Source organism: Protopterus annectens, chromosome 4.part0, assembly GCF_019279795.1.
Source record: "Protopterus annectens isolate FY-2018-M chromosome 4.part0, PAN1.0, whole genome shotgun sequence".
NCBI lineage: Eukaryota > Metazoa > Chordata > Ceratodontiformes > Protopteridae > Protopterus > Protopterus annectens.
Genome location: NC_056733.1, coordinates 1,592,648,649 through 1,592,665,549, shown reverse-complemented (window position 1 = coordinate 1,592,665,549; position 16,901 = coordinate 1,592,648,649). Strand labels below are relative to the sequence as shown.

Below are 16,901 nucleotides of genomic sequence, written 5' to 3'. Positions count from 1 at the left end.
CCTGACGTATAAAGCCATGTCCAACCTGGAATTAATGGACATGCTGCACCTCAGAAAATCAAAATCCCATCGAGCTACGCGCTCGAGAGACTTGAACCTCAGGACTGAAATAAATAGGACATGCTGGAGGGACAGATTCATAACCCAGAGGCTCCCTTCACCAGTTCCCAAATTCCATATTAACTTCCCTGCCAAAACATCCCAGTCCAGGTTAGGCAGAGTCCCTCATTGACTCTCTTCAAGAGGAATCTTGATGAGTGGATGGGAGATCGTAGGTTTACCCCGGGTATCACTTCTGTGTCACTGTTAGACAGAGGCACAGTATACTAACCTCGAAAAAGGGCATAGCAAAATAAATTTAAAATGGGTGGCGAAAGCCAAACACATTCTGGCTAGGCTTATAAATGCCCTAGGGCAGATAGCCTAGTATGAACCTATGAACATCATAAAACTCCATTGCCAATCGTTGTGTGGACTGTTGTTCCACTATGGCGACCCCTAACAGGAAAAGCCAAAAGGAAAAGATGTTTTTGATAATAACTCTGGAGCACAAAATCTTTTGGCACGACAACATAGGCAACAAAGCAGAAAGGATTGTTGCCAAACTTAAGAAGTCTTTAACAAGAAAAAATAACCGGGTCTATATTACCTGAATGAAAATCCGACTGAGCGAATCTCAGTTGAGCGACACATAAAGAGCGAAAACTGCTAATTTCAGACCCGTGAAACTTAACAAGTAAAACAGGTAAACTCTCACTAACTGTTTTATGAAGGGGGGCAAGCCCCCTGCACCCCCCCTATTTAAATATACCAACTCCGAGATCGCACTACATTGAAGTAAAGGGACAAATTCCCTATGGTGATCTCCTTTCATTCTTGCGATATTAGCGGTTTTTGCTTTTTGTGTCGTTCAACTGGGTTTCGCTCAGTCAGGTTTTCGTTCTGCTGATATAGACCCAAATAACCAGAGATCCTGTAGAAGTATTACAGATATTTTGAAAATTTTATGAAAATTTGCATAAGGCAGAGAAGCAGGAAAATCATGAAAAAGCACACATGGAAATATTTATGGAAGACTTAAGTATGCCAAGGTTACAGGTAGATGAGGCTCAACAACTTCACAGTTAAGATAGGAGGAGATGAGATAAAAATGGTGATGTATAAACAATTTGCAGTAAAGTCTCCAGGAATAGATAGTATTCCGGTATATGTTTGGAAGCATGGAGGGAAGAAAGTGCTAAAGATAATGGAAGGTTTTGTTTAACACCATTTTAAAAGGAGGGGAGGCACCAACATCCTGGGAAAAAGCTGCAGTGGCTATAGTACCTGAAAACAGTAAAGAACCATCTGATCCAACTTCATATAGATCCATTTCAGTTTTAAACTATGATTATAAAATGTTTGTCTATAATGGCTAAAAGAATGGCAAAGGTGATGCCAACATTGTTAGACATGGAACATTTTGATCTTGTGTTGGGTAGGCAAACATTTGACAACATTACTAGAACAACTCCAAAAAAGAGACGTACCTCCAACAGGCTAAAGGCTAGGAACTCCTTAAAATATGAAAAATATCATCCAGAAAACAAAAGGGATCCCAGAGCCAAGGCATAACAAACACTGATATTTAATAATAAAGTATAAAACACGTGTAGGCGCTTTCGAACAGAGTTCTTCAGAGATTTTAGACAGGTAAGACGCGATAGATTCTAACTGGAACATCCTTACCACAGATGATAGGATTAAGGGTATAGTGGGGGTTTCCCCTTTTTATACACATAAGAATAAGAAATCTTTAAAAAGACGGCTCTGCCATAGGGATTCCAAGTTGTGTCATGAAGACGCATCAGATAGGCATTTGCCTTTTGGTACTCTTCCATGTGGTAGCTGTAAATATTGTTCTTCTGTAGAAATGTCAGATTTGTTTATACATCCTTTTTCTAAACAAAGGTTTGTGTTTAAGGTACATTCACACTGTAAAACTAGAAATATTGTCTATTTAGCAACATGCATAGCATGTGAACGTTTTTATTTAGGAAAACAAATAGAATGTTTTATGAAAGAATATGTTGGCATAAATATGCTATTAGGAGAAGTGGTTTAGCCAATGCTCTAGCTAAACATGTGCATGAGTTAGGTCCTTCACACAGCTTTATGTTTAAGGATATAGAAATTGTGTCTAAAGGACAACGTGTAGGTGATTTAAAAAATTACACTGAAGAAAGGGAATTGTATTGGATTTTTAAGTTCTGTGCTGATAGAAAACCAGCTATTAATGATAAGGTCTGTAAGACTGATTTTAAAGTCAAGGGATTTGCATAAGTAATTGCTGCATGAAAAATGATTGGCTTGATTTTAATTATGTGTTTAAATGTTGGCTTTTGTTCTATTTTTAACTTGTCTGAAGAACTCTGTTCGAAAGCGCTTACATGTGTTTTATATTTTATTATCAAATAGCAGTGTTTGTTAAGCCTTGGCTCAGGGATCCCTTTTGTTTTCTGGTTGATATTTAACATTAATTGAACAATGATGATCCAGAAGGAAGTGGACTGTAAGAAAATACCACTGTTATTGGTGGCTGTTGATGCAGAGAAAGCATTTGACAGAGTAAGCTGTGATTTTGAGTATGGCAAGGGAAGCATTTGCATTTTCTGATTCAGTAATAATGATTAGAAGGATATATGAGGGATCGGAGTAAAAAAATCAAAGTGAGGAAGGTTCCTTTCTGATAAGTTGTCTGAACAGAGGAGCCCAGCAGGGGTGTCCTCTTTCCCCCTTATTTGCATTATATATAAAACCATAGGCAAAGAAAATAAGACTCAGAAATTCAAGGATATCTTTGGTATGGTGTTCAAGAAGTTTGCTTTATTTGCAGATGACACTATTTATTACCTGATGGAACCAGAAAAAGATATTTCAGTGTTGTGGAACATTTTGACAGTTCTGGGTTTTTCAAGATATAAGATTAATGAAGATAAAACAAAGGCTATAGTTATAAACTATGTACCCATACATGAATAGGTTCAGCAGTACCCATATTTATGGGGGCATGATAAAATGAAGTATTTAGGAGTATGGCTTAAAAATGATTCTGTTATAGCAAATGGGGTTATGTGGGAAAAAGACTAAACAAAAGGTAATACAAAAAACCTGAGAAACTGGACGTTCTTGCCAATGGATATGAATATCAAGATTCAAGCAGTAAAATGTTTAGTCTCTTTAGGTTATATACATGTCAGGCATATTTTTATCAACCATTGAAGAAGTTGCGGATAATTAAAAAGAGTTGCAGGTTTTAATTTCGGAGGGGAAGAGGGCAAGAGTCAAGTGGGATAAGTTGATCCTTCTCAGCAGAAAAACAAGGTTTAGGATTACCTTATTTGAAGGGATATTTTAGAGCTACATACTTAAGGCTCTAACGTAACAGACTCAGAATGCTACAATTCAAAGTGGAAAGGGATGATGATGAAGTAGGGGGTAATTCAAGAAATAAGGAAAAATGGGGTTTTGGCCACAAATCCTTAAGGAGAATAACAGACAGAATATTATATTAGTAAAGTAGCAGAAAATATACCGCAAACTAAGCCAACACAGGAATGAAGAAAGGAGATTCTGCCAATAGGGTTGAGAATAAGCAAGAGGGGGTTGGAATTTATTGGAGGACGCTAACAAATGAACCAAGGTATTGGGAACAAATAATTAGAGAGGGAAAGGTACTAGACTGGAAAGAGGCCAAAAAGACATTTGGATTACAGGCTAGTGATTGCTTTTCCTATCAAGACTTGATAAGAGTATAGATAAAGAGAAAGGGATAGGATAATCCTAAATGAAACACCTGCACTATTTGAGTTTTTAATTGAAATTAGAACAGAAGTTGCTGCTAAAGAGAGATAATTATTAGTAGGGCATATAAAATATTGCACAATAACTATAGGAATCAATCAGAAGAGGTCAGAAAAGATTGAAAAAAGAGATTAGATATGCATTTCACAAAGAAACAATGGAAGGACTTCTGTATGGCTCCCAAAAATGGAGAAAAATCTAGAAGGTTTAGAATTTTTGCCTGGAAGTGTTTGTATAGATATTTTTATACCCCAAGCAGACTCCAAAGAAATTTTCTTCAGTTGGACGGCAAACGGAGGTGTATGGGGAAGAAAGTGGTACCTGGAGTCATGTGTTCTTGGCGTGTAATGAATTGACAGACTAAAAATACCCTACATAGTACTCTGTCATGAATAATGGGCAAGCAAATGAGTGTAACTAAGGAAGTGATTTTTTGAGCTGGGTGGTATAGGATCTGAATTGCTTAGACATAGTAAGGCCTTGTTAAGTTTAATTCTGTTGGCTGCCAAAAAAGCAGCTATTAGAAAATGAAGTCAGAATCTAAACCAACTATACTTGAAGCAGTCTATATTGTAACATAGATAAAAGAACAGGAAGTGGGATCCTTAGAAAAGGGTAGGAGTAAATTACGTAGAGAAAAATGAAAATTGGGAAAAGCAATACATGCAGAAAATGTTTCTAAGGAGAAATGAGGTTTAAATATGGATATATATATATATATATATATATATATATATATATATATATATTTGTGTGTATGTTTGTTTGTGTCTTTTGGCTTGTCCCGGTTAGGGGTCGCCACAGCGGAACTCCGGTCCATTAATGATTGGCAGTTGATTTTTACGTACCGGCTTGCCAGCCTGACGCACAACCTTCAACGAAGGTACGCCCATTCACGCATGTCTCCATGCAGAAGACGCTCTAGCTGAGAATCGAACCGGACGGCTTGCCTGTGTCACAAGTGATAACTCAATAAAGATATTCAGAGGGGGAAAACATGAACCTTAGTGATTTCTTTTAGAGGGTTATGTAAGCTGTTGCCAGTTATCATGCTGTTCATATAGCTTTTCTTTGTCTGGCCAAAGCATTCAGTATCATACCACAAACCAGAATTCTAAGGGAACTGACATCCCAAAACACAGATCCTTCTGTGGTAAGATGGATAGCCAGTTGGCTGAAAGGCAAAACCAACATAGTTCATGTGGCATATGCTTATTCATGTAGTGCTGTGGTAACCAGTAGAGTCCTGCAGAGGTCTATATTGTGCCCTCTCTTATATGTTGTCATCTTCTGCAATCTCAAAGATGATAACCAAAGACCTGTGGTTAACTAAATTTGCAGACAACTGTAGATTGGGTGTAATTATCAAACCCCACCTCATATGTCTGCACTCTTCAGAAGAAACTTGCCATAGTTAAGACCTGTTGTACAGTGAATAAGGTTAAATTGAATGCTAAAAAGTGTACTAGTGTGTCTTTTGGAAACTAGAAATTGCTCAGTAACATACAATGTGAAGTTGCTCTATCTTGCCGTTCATTCTTACAGATGGGTTCAGAGCCGATCCTCTGCTCCGAGTCGGCCTACTACAAAGCTCAAGGTCTTCAGACAGCTCGAGGCCAAGTCCCTATCCCAGGATGCACCTAAAGCTACCTCAGATCTAGTTTGCTGCTGCAATAGATCGCAGGTTCCCCGCATAGTTCGGGCCAGTACAAAACTTTTTTCTTCAAATTTATAATAATACTTAAAAAAATATTTCTTCTTTAGACTTAGCTAAGCTCTTATAGCTTATTGTGTAGTTTCCCTTTCCTTGTTGTGCCGTTTTTCTTAACTAGTTGTTAGTTCTCTTGGCCTCGTTTTATTTTAGGCCTTGTTAAATCTTTACTGTAGTTAAAATAATTTATATAGTAGTTGTGTGCCTTTGAATAATGACTTTTTCTGTCACAGCATTTGAATATATTTAGATATTTAGTCTTTAGAGTTTTAGATAAATATTATAGAGTGTGTGTGTGCTTATCAGTATTTTTAGCCCATAGTTTTAAAAGGGCTTATTTGATAGTTTTTTTGGGTGTGTCTTGTTCATTACAGTACCCTCTTGAGATTGTGTGTTCCATTATGGCTGACCAGGATAAAGATAAACACCCTAAATCAGGGTTTAAGAAATGTCCTAAATGTGGACAGAAAATGTCTGTCACTGACAGTCATGTGAATTGTGTATACTGTTTCGGAGCATTGCATCTTCAGGAAAGCTGCTCCATTTGTCATTCTTTCTCTTCCAAGAGAGAAAGAGAAAGTTTTAGTCAAACCATCTTTTCAAGAAGCTTTGAGTGACCAGGACAGGTGTAGCAAATCCTCAAAGTCTTATAAGGCTTCTACTTCTTCTGAGATAAAGAAATCTAAAAAACCTTTGACGTCAGTTCCAAAGCCCTTGGAGCTGACTGTCTTGTCCTTTCAGACCGGCCCCCTCTTCTGGAACCGGTATCCAAAGTTCGAAAGTCTCCACTCCTGCAATCTGTATCTCCTTCTATCCACTCATCTCGGTCTTCGATAAGCCTTTCTGATTTGGATGTGGATCGTGTGGTGCAGAAGCTTTTACAGGCACCGGCCTTTACTAAATTTTTATTGGCTCCGACCCAAACGGCTTCGGAACTGAAATCCCTTTTACCAACTACTACTTTTCCTCCTCCAAGCCGTACCAGTCTGTCGGAGCCGGAGGAGTCAGAGTTGATGATCGTTGAGCCTTCGGAGCCAATGCCTGCTCCAGTGTCCTCGGTTCCATTTACTCTGACGTCCTTGGCGCCGATCGAGGAATCTTGGAGCCAACACTCTCTGGTCGTTTCCAGGGAGGACAGTGGGGCCGACCTCTTGGTTCCGACGCTGCCTCTCGGGGCTTTGGCTCAGATGAGCTCGGCTCCTACCTCTGTCTCGGAGCCCACTGTCCCGGTGCCAGGGGTATCGATGGTTTCCTCGGATCAGTCTGTCCCTTCTCATTGGAGCAGAGGTGCCTTCGAAGACATGAGGAGAGTTATGTCTCCTAAGACATCTTTGACTTCAGGTCCAGCTACCTCCTCCCCAAATCACCTGTGTCTGCTTCAGCTTCACAGATCCTTGCCAAGCGTAGAGACCCAGAGCCTCAGGAAGCCCCATTGGGTGGTCCCTGCTCTTCCGAGACCTCACCAGAAGTCCCCACTGATGAGGTTCCCAGGAAGAGAATCTGTAAGAGGAAACATTTAGACTCCCCACATGAGTTTCTCTCAGCCAATACAGACTGGATGAATCAGAAGGATCCCCACGGTCCCCCTCTGAGGATATCTCATTTGCTTAGATATTGGAAATCCTTAAGCAGAGGGATGATTGGCAGTCCACCAACCCTACTGAAGATGAGTTGGTTCTCCTGAAGGCTTTCGGGTCTCAGCCCTCCACCTCTTGGGTGTATCCGCTGTTCGATGAGCTTATACAGCTGGTCTCACTAAGGGCTTGAGAGTCTCCGGACACCATGGAGTCTGTCCCCAGGAGTCCTAATAAATTTATTTCTGCCCCCCCAGGACAAATCTTTTCTTACTAAGGGAGTGCCAGTTGATGCCAAGGTGGTGGCGCCAACCACCAAAAAGGAATTTCGGAAACTTCCTCCTCTATCCATCCTCCTAACAGAGATTCTAGGATCATGGCTAGATATGGGAAGCGCACGTACAGTTCAGTGACTTTTGCACTGTATTCGCTCAACTATCTCACCCATTTTACTAGACTGCAAAGAGATCTCTTTATAGAGCTCGGAGATACTATTCAGGGTACAGTAGCTGCAGGAGCTTCAGATAAAGTTGCCTCCCAGCTTGTTACCTTCAATTCCATAGTAAACTCGTCCATGCGCCTAGTTTCATATGCATCTGATGGAGCGAGCAGGGCAGCGGGTACAGGAATTGCTCTTAGGAAACACTCCTGGATGCGCTTGTGTTCCTTCGTGGAGCCCTTTAAGTCATCCTTTGTCAACACCCCTTTTGATGGCTTGTCCCTTTTCAGGCCCAAAGTTAAGGAAACTTTGACCAGGTGTGAACAGAAAGGAAAGACTCTGTCTGCCATCAAAGTCTGTTTTTCCACCCCTACCAGACCCTACCCCAAGGGTCAAAGGAGGGGAAAGATGTGGTTCCGTAAACCCCAAGGAGCCTTACAGGACACACATAGTGAACCCCCCCCTCCAGGGGCAGAGGAGGGGGCAATAATGGAAGACATCGCCCTCGTGGCAGAGGGGGTCCACAAAACCAGGGCAACAGAGATCAGTTCTTTGGGAAGCTGTACTAGCAATCCTGAAAGGAGGCCCAACTGTCCTACTCTGGAGGCTGTCGGGGGTCGCTTATCTTTGTATCCAGATGTCTAGCTCAAAATAACAAATGACAACTGGGTACAAAGCAGCATTTCATTCCTTTCGCCACACCGCTTCCACTGACAAGAAAAATCCCGGACGTTCCACCCAGTTACAGGGAACAGTCAACAATAGAGGTCCGATCGCTGCTAAGAAAAAGTCATCCAGCAAGTCCCAGCAGACCAGATAGGATCCAGAACTTACTCAAGATTCTTTTTAGTTCCAAAAAAGACAGGGGACTGGAGACCTATTTTGGATTTCAGCAGACTAAACAGATCTGTCAAGAAAGAGAAGTTCCAGATGGTCATGCTTCAGTCGATATTTCCCTTTTTAGGGAACGACAATTGGATGTGCTCGATAGATCTTCAGGATGCGTACTACCACATAAAAATGGCCAGACCATCCAGGGATCATCTGCGCTTCCGGCTTGGAGCCAATCATTACCAGTTTTGAGCCCTGCCCTTTGGTCTCACTACAGCTCCCTGAGTGTTCAGCAAATGTATGGCAGTGGTCACAGCTCACCTGAGATGTTTAGGATTCCAGGTGTTTCCGTACCTAGACTATTGGCTCCTCACAGCCACCATCAAGCATCAACTCATACAAGCCAGGGACACCACTCTTTCACTCTGCAGTCATCTGGGCACTACAATAAACTCAAAGTCTGCCTTGTCTCCATCGCAACATACCGTTTTTATCGGTGCAGAATTGAACACCACCACCACTTTGAGACTTCCAGCAGAAAGATTATTAATACTCCGTCAGCAGGTCTACAATATCATATCCAAAAACAAGGCTCCAACATCAGAAGTACTAAAATTGTCAGGCATGATGGCAGCCGCAGTATTAGCCATACCGTTAGGCTCTATGCACATGCGGATTCTGCAATGGCTGTTGTTCACTCAATGGTCTTACCAAGAGCTCCCAATGTCTCATCTTATAATGACCACAAACACATACAAAAAGGATCTTCAGTGGTGGTTGACCTCTCTTCATGTCACGATTGGTCGTCCTTTTCTTCTACCCCCACCAGCGGCCACAGTGACCACGGACGCTTCCCTGATAGGGTGGGGGGGCATTTTCAGGGAAGAACAGCCCAAGGCATATGGACCGATCGGGAGACACATCTGCATATCAATGTCCTAGAGATGAGAGCAGTACTTTTAGTGTTGCAGTACTTCCAGGACTCTCTTCCTCTGGCTACAATTGCGATTCAGACAGACAACATGTCAGTGGTCTGGTACTTGAACAAAGAAGGAGGAACCAGGTCCTACCCCCTTTGTCACGAGGCCCTAAGAGTACAGCAATGGGCTGCATCCACCCAGTGCTTTCTGTTAGCAACGCACATTCCGGGGAAATCCAGCGTGATAGCAGACAAGCTGATCAGAGCAATTTTGTTGCCTCGTGAGTGGTCCCTCAAGAAAGAAATAGCGGACAGGATATTCCGCAGGTGGGGCCAGCCTTTCTGTGACCTTTTAGCCAACCACATGAACACTAAATGCAGAAGCTACTTTGCCCCGATTCCCTCTCTGGGAGAAGCCCCAAGGGACGCATTCCTACACGATTGGCCTCCGGGTCTCCTCTGTGCATTCCCACCAATTCCCTTGATACCCAAAGTACTACAGAAAGCAAAAGCTCTGGGAAGGACCATCATTCTAATAGCCCCTCATTGGCCTTGTCAGATTTGGTTCCCCTTCCTTCGACTTCATCAATTGGAGGACTCCCGGATTCTGGACCCAGTTCCAGATCTTCTGACATACTCGGGGGAACTTCATCCCTCTCTTCAGTCCATGAAGCTGACAGCTTGGCTGCTCCAATTCCCATCATAGCCAGGTTCCATAACCTTTCTAATGAGATGCAGCAAATTCTAATATCCTCTCATAAATCCTCTGTGAGGAAGCTATACCTTAGCAAATGGAAACAATTTCTATATGGGCCTCTCAAAACAACATTGATCCCTACCTAGCCCCTATGGCCTTTATACTAGAGTTCTTGACCATGACTTTCAACAAAGGAGCTGCAGCAGCAACAGTTCAGGTTCAACTTGCTGCTATCTCTAATTTTCACCTTGGATTTGAAGGATTGAACATGTCACACACACACTATCCAAAGCCTTTCTCAAAGTGACTTTTCATCTCAGACCACCTGTGAAATCCCCGTATACCCCATGGAATCTAAATTTTATGCTTCCTCACATTATTCTCCCTCCATTCGAACCAGCTTCCTCATGCGATTTAAATATTTGTCATGGAAGACTATCTTTTTTTAGTAGCTATCACTTCTGCCCGCAGAGTGTCAGAGCTTCAAGCCTTGTCCATTAGGCCTCCTTATTTGATTTTCCATGCTGACAGTGTCTCACTACAAACTAATCCCTCCTTTTTGCCTAAAGTTTGTACTGAAGCTAAACTTAACCAAATTATTGATTTGCTAGTGTTCTTCCCCAGTCACTTCAACAAGTTATAATATATGCTGCACAAGCTTGATGTTCATAGACAGCTCAGGTTTTACTTGGATAGGACAAAAGAGTTTAGGAAATCAGAACAGCTTTTTGTTTCCTTTTATAGATTCCAGAAAAGGTATGCCAATGGCAAAATCAACTCTTAAGTGGTTATCTGATTGTATCACATTTGTTTATTCAGCTGCTAATATGCCCTTACAACACAGGCTCATTCTACCGAGCAATGTCTACATCCTCTGCCTTTTCTACTAGACTTTGTATAGACAACATTTGTGCAGCAGCCACTTGGTCAAGACCTCATACCTTTATCAGTCATTACAAAGTTGACCGGGCCTCCTTTGGGTCTACTGTCCTGAAAAAACATACTCCTGTGAGCCACCCGAGATAGTTGGTGCTTGGGATGCTACCCATCTGTAAGAATGAACGGTGAGATAGAACAACTTCACATAAAGAAGTTATGTACTCACCATAACATTCCATGTGAGTTGTTCATCTCACCTTCATTCTTACTACTTTTTTTCGAAGACCGAGATACTAAATCCTTCCTGGTTGCTCAAGCCTTCTATGGCTTTCTCTTACAGAATGATAGAATGACATATGGTATTATTATATGCAGCAAACAAGATCTGAGGTAACTCTAGGTGCATCATGGGATAGGGACTTGGCCTCGAGCTGTCTGAAGACCTTGAGCTTTGTAGTAGGCCAGCTCCGAACCCATCTGTAAGAATGAAGGCGAGATGAACAACTCACATGGAATGTTATGGTGAGTACATAACTTCTTTTTATAGAAAGTACAACCTTACTAAATGAAAAGTTAGTGTAGGACCACAGAACCTGTCAACAGTTTCCTCCCCTGTCATCATATGGCAACTGTAGTCAGGAAATCCATCTTAGCCCAGCTAATAGCCAAAGTAATTTGCCATGATCCAAACAAGTTTTTGTGCATTTAGTCAGCACTGATCAGACCTTTTGTAGAGTGCAGTTGTCCATTTGGTATGTATCTCATTTGACATATCAAGAAACTCGAAATGTCCCAGAGATTCCTAACAAAAAAGCTCCATGCTCTTAAGAACCTTAGTTGCTAGAAGAGACTGGAAGCCCTGTCAACTTAAGTCTATGTCTTATAGACTCCTGAGCCAGGGTCTGTGCCTTGCTTTACCACTCCATTAGGGATCTGGTGGTCGTTAATCTCCTATTTGTCAATAAGTCAAGCAGCTCAGCTAATACAAGAATCAGAGATCTAAATCATCAACATATAAGCAGAACACAATGGTGAGATAGATTAATCACCCAGCACCCCCTCGTCTGGAACAAACTTCTTGTGCAGGTTAAACAGTATAATTCATTATCCTTCAGGTTAAACCTAGACAGCTGGATGGATGCTCTCATGTTTACCACATGACTAACTGGCCTCTCCCTTTTTGAGAAAGGATGCAAAGTCTGAGAGTGGATATTGGCAAGACTTGCATGGTCTGTGGACTAAATGACTTTAAAACTCCTGTGAAACCTCTAAGACTGCATGGGATCATGGAGAAGTGAATAAAAAAAATAAACAAAAAAATGGAATATGCTGCATTTCTTCACTGAACAGCTTGATAACTTGAAAACAAACTCTTTCCTCCTTTTTGATAGATCTTAATGAACAAACGTAGATTGTGGTCCATTTTTGCTGAATGTAGAATTATCAGGTGAATGGCTAAACTCTTATAGGCTCATAGGTTGGTACTAGGCTATCAGCCCTAGGGCCTATACAAGCCTTGCCATAACAATTCCGTGGCTATTTCTTCCCACACTATTTACTTCCCTGGACCCCTGTCTAGCAGGGCGACTGACGTGATCCCTGGGGTGAATTTCCTTTCTCCCATCCAATCATCAAGGTTCCTGTTGAAGAGGGCCAAAGAGGCACTCTGCTTGACATGTATGGGCAATCTCTTCCATAGCTGGAGTTTTTTAAGGTGGTCAGCGTAGGGCATCTGCTTTAGGCCTGTGATTCTTTTAGTGAGGTATTTCTGCGGCCTTTCCAGTTGTTGCAGATGTCTTGAGAGGTACATGCCAAACGGGGCATTGTATTCTATAATGGGTCTGAGGGATGAGTACAGTGGGACAATGACCTCCTTTTTTCTGGATGAAAAGCCCTTGGTGATGAGGTGTGCCACATAGAAGGATTTCCTGACTGTTGTGGCGATGTAGTTATTGAAGGTTAGACCACTGTCCATCTGTGTCCCTAAGTCTCTTATCACACTTTTGGTGTTTAGTGTACTGCCACCTATATGGTAATTCACCGATAAATGTTTTTTCCCAAAGGGGATAACTATACATTTCTTGGCATTGAGCTCGAGCCCATGGCTCTGGCACCAAGCATCTGTTTCTGTAAGGCCCTTTTGTAGAGTATCCACATCATTTGGGGATTCAGTAATGGCTCCCAGTTTGCAGTCATCTGCGAACTTTGTTAGCCAGTGTCCCTTAGTGTTGGCCTGTACTTCAGAGAAGTAGATGCCAAACAAGCGGTCCAAGGACTGAACCCTGAGGTACTCCACTTGTCACTCGTCTGGAGCTGGACTTGGAGTTGGCTACTTTTACAGTGTGGGTTCTATCAGTAAGCCAGTTAGCAACCCATTGGGTGACGTAGGGATTAATGCCCAGCTTAGTATGTTTATCTATGATTCCAGAGTGGGAGATGGTGTCAAAGGCCTTGGCAAGGTCTAGATAGGCTGTGTGGACCACCTTATCCTTGTCCATGGCTTTGGAGACTGATTCGAAGAAGTCAGTCATTTTCAGGAGACAAGATCGGCCCTTCACGAACCCAAACTGGGTGGGGTCCAGTGTTTGAAGGTTGCCAATGTCTTTGCTTATAAGTTCCATGATAATACGCTCCATGGCCTTGCAGATAAGGCTTGTCAGACTGATGGGTCCTCCCTTGTGGAGTGGGATAACTGTAGCTCTGCGCCACTCAGTGGGCACGAAACCTGAGGTGAAGCTATGATTAAACATGACACTTAGGTGAGGTGCCAGTTCATATTGTAGTTCATGTAGTACACAGCTCAGGATGTCATCTGGTCCCATGGATGCTGTATTCTTAGCTTTGGAGAGTGCATTTTTTACCTGTGTGGCCGTTATTACCAGAATTTGGCAATCTTCCAGTATTGAGATGGGCCATTTAGGGGCTGAGAGGGGGGTAAAGTTGGCACTGAATCGATCTGCCAGGATATTGGCAATATCCTTGGGATCAGTATATTTAATGCCATTCTGTTTTAGCTCAGAGCAGATCTGAGCATTGCCATTTAGATTCTTGACATAGTTATAGAATGCCTTGTGGTTGTCTTTGGAATATTTGACAATTTTATTTTCATAACTAGCTTTGGAGGATTTTATGAGGGATCACAGTTTCTTACTGAGGCTGGTAAAGGAGTTTTTTGCATCCTGGGATTTTCCTCTTTTCTGCAACAGTTTCTTCCTTTTGTTGTAAAGTTTGTTTATGGCAGGGGACCACCAGATTGGCTTCCTTTTTTTGGATGAGAGCATCTTGGTTCTATGTGGGATGGCACGATTCATGCATGAGTGGATGTGCTCGTACAGTACCTTAGTGTAGGATTCAGCAGTTGAACTTTCAGTTCCCTTCTGCATGGGTGTCATGAAGTTTGTCACTTCCGACTTGAGTAGCATGAAGTTGGCTTTGGAGAAGCTTTTTATGGAGGTTTCCTTACTGGGGAGTGGGGGTGGGATGTGGTTGTTAAGGGTGATTAGCTTATGGTCAGACCTGACTAACGACGGGGTGCCCATAGGTGTGGAGCATCGATTTCCCATGTTGGTAATGACCAGGTCTAGGATATTGGAGCCCCTGGTGGGACTATGTATTAGTTGATCCAGGGCGTTGGAATTTATGAATTCCAAGAAACGTTGGGCAAAAGTGTTGGTACATGAGTAGTTTTCCCAGTTAATGGCAGGGTAGTTAAAATCACCCAGTATTAGGGTGTGTGGTTCTATCTTAATATTTTCCAGTATGTTTAGAAAGGTGTAGTGAGAACCTTGGTGTATGGTGAGGGATCTGTAGCAAGCTAAAGTTTGGATTGCAGTCTTACCTAGTGTTAGTTGCACCTGGAGAATTTCAGACGCATTGTGTTGGGCAACTAGCCTGGTGGTGTGAATATCCTTGGTGAATATTGACACTCCTCCACCTTTAGTGTTTCGGTCCTGGTTTGGTGGCCGAAAATTGTGGTAAGAGTTGTAGCCTGGTATTGCAGGGATGCTCTCTGGAGCCTTGAACCAGGTCTCAGTTACTGAACAGATATCGATGTTCTCCATTTTTAGGAGTGCCTCGAGAGAGTGTATTTTGAGGTTTAGACTTCTAGCATTGAGTAGCATTACCTTCAGATTTTGCATGCTTGTACCTGTTACGGTGGTGGTTTTGTCCTTTGAACTTTACCTAAAAAAGGCACTGTAGGGGTGGCAAGAGCCTTAGCCAGTAACCTGAATCCCAGGGGCGACAGGTGCAGACCATCTCTGGCAAAGCATCGTGGTCTGTCAATCATGTCGTCCCAGGCAGACAGATACTGGATCCCCTTTGAATGACACCAGAAGCTTAGCCAATTGTTGAAGTCAATCATTTTGTCCTTATATTGTGGTATCATTCTAGGCGAAAGCAGGATGCTACTCTGGGCTAGGGTCTTACTTGCCTGGGCCACATGATCCAAGTCTCTTTTCATGTAGTCCAGGGAGGTACATCTCAAGTCATTCACTCCAACATGGACAATGATAGAGTCATATTTGTACTTCTTTTGGAGTGACTTGAGTGCATGCGTTATGTGGCAGATCCTGACACCCGACAGGCAGCTGACTGTAATTTTCTCCTTGTTCAACTTGGTGAGAGGGACATCAGTGTGCCGGACTATAGAGTCACCTATGACTAAAGTGTTAGGTACATTGTCTTGCCTTAGGGACTGTTGCTGGGTGGCACACTGGTGTTGTGAACTATGTGACACTTTGGTTGTGATTGGTGTTTGTTTGCTTTTCAGCTTCAGAGGTCCTTGTTGCTTGGGCAGGTTACAGCTAAGGGCCTGTGCATATGTGGATTTAGTGTTGCTATATGTGGATGTTGGTGTGGGTTTAGAAGAGCTATGTGTTGCTTGAGGTGTAGTGTGGGTGTTAACCTTCTCCTCTTGACTGTCTAGCACAATCTTGGGTGGAGAGAGCTTTGCTTCCATTTTGGCTATGTAAGTGCATCTCTCACAGGTTGTAGTGTTGGGTGGTAGGATGAGAGGGTTGTCTGTGTACATGAGGCAATTGCTGCATTGCCCCAGTATGCCCAGATTCACCAGGTGGACAGGAGAAGTCACCGGAAGCTGACCCTTGGACATGCCTGGTGTGGTGTTTTTTTTTTTGTAAAGTACAGGAGCTGTTTTCCCTTACCTTAGCAAGGTACTTTGCAATTATAGGCTGTTTAGTGCCTACTATTAATTTCTCCTTATTAACAAGGAGAGTTGAGTGATTGTATCAGTTTAAGGCTTCCTAGTGCTTTCCAGCAGGTATTAGAGAAAGTGCTAGTCACAGGGATGCTTAAAGGTAAGATGAAAAAAAATGCACACTGCAGTGTGCACTAGAGAAGTTAGATGTGAAAGTAGGTAACTTAAGTTTTACCTGTTTAAAAAGTTAAGGTTTAGTGGAGAGTTACTATTTTTAAAACAGCAAGATGGGTTGAAACGGGTTGTCACTTTTGTATTCTGGTACTATGGAATACAGTAGGATGGCCAATAAATTTAAATAGTTGAAGGGGAGGGATTTCAAAAATGATGATTTTGTGATTACTCAAGCAAGCCAGTGAAAGTAGAGAGGAAATGAGATATATGGTCAGATTAACATAAGAGGCAGAGAACTAGAAAGACAGTGGTATTTAACAAGACAACTGTAACTGGGTGGGAGGGCGAGAAAAAAAAATTCTACCTGACTCAGAAGAGAGAGAGCTGTGGTCTCTTTTGAAGTTTTAATATGCTGTTAAAGCAGAATGCAAGTAAAACACAAGGTAAAGAAAACAAACCACAGTATTCAAAATATAGAAAGGCAATAAAGTAATACAAAAAATAAAAGCAAACTAATCTTTCCTTCACAGCAAAGTGTAGCAGAGTCTGGATGAGCCTTTCTGGTAAAGCTCTGAAATGTTTTATTTTACCCCTTAAATAGAAGGTTTAGGTCCTAGCTCCACCCCCTCAGTTAACAAATGATTAACGTTAAGTGACCTTTTCTGTCTTATGAATG

At 42.3% G+C, this 16,901-nt stretch overlaps 1 protein-coding gene across 1 annotated transcript in view; it reads left to right on the top strand.

Moving 5' to 3' along the window:
* The window catches only part of SIMC1 (SUMO interacting motifs containing 1), a 1,791,957-nt gene that overhangs the window by 1,659,894 nt on the left and 115,162 nt on the right, over positions 1-16,901 (top strand). The window lies entirely within an intron of this gene.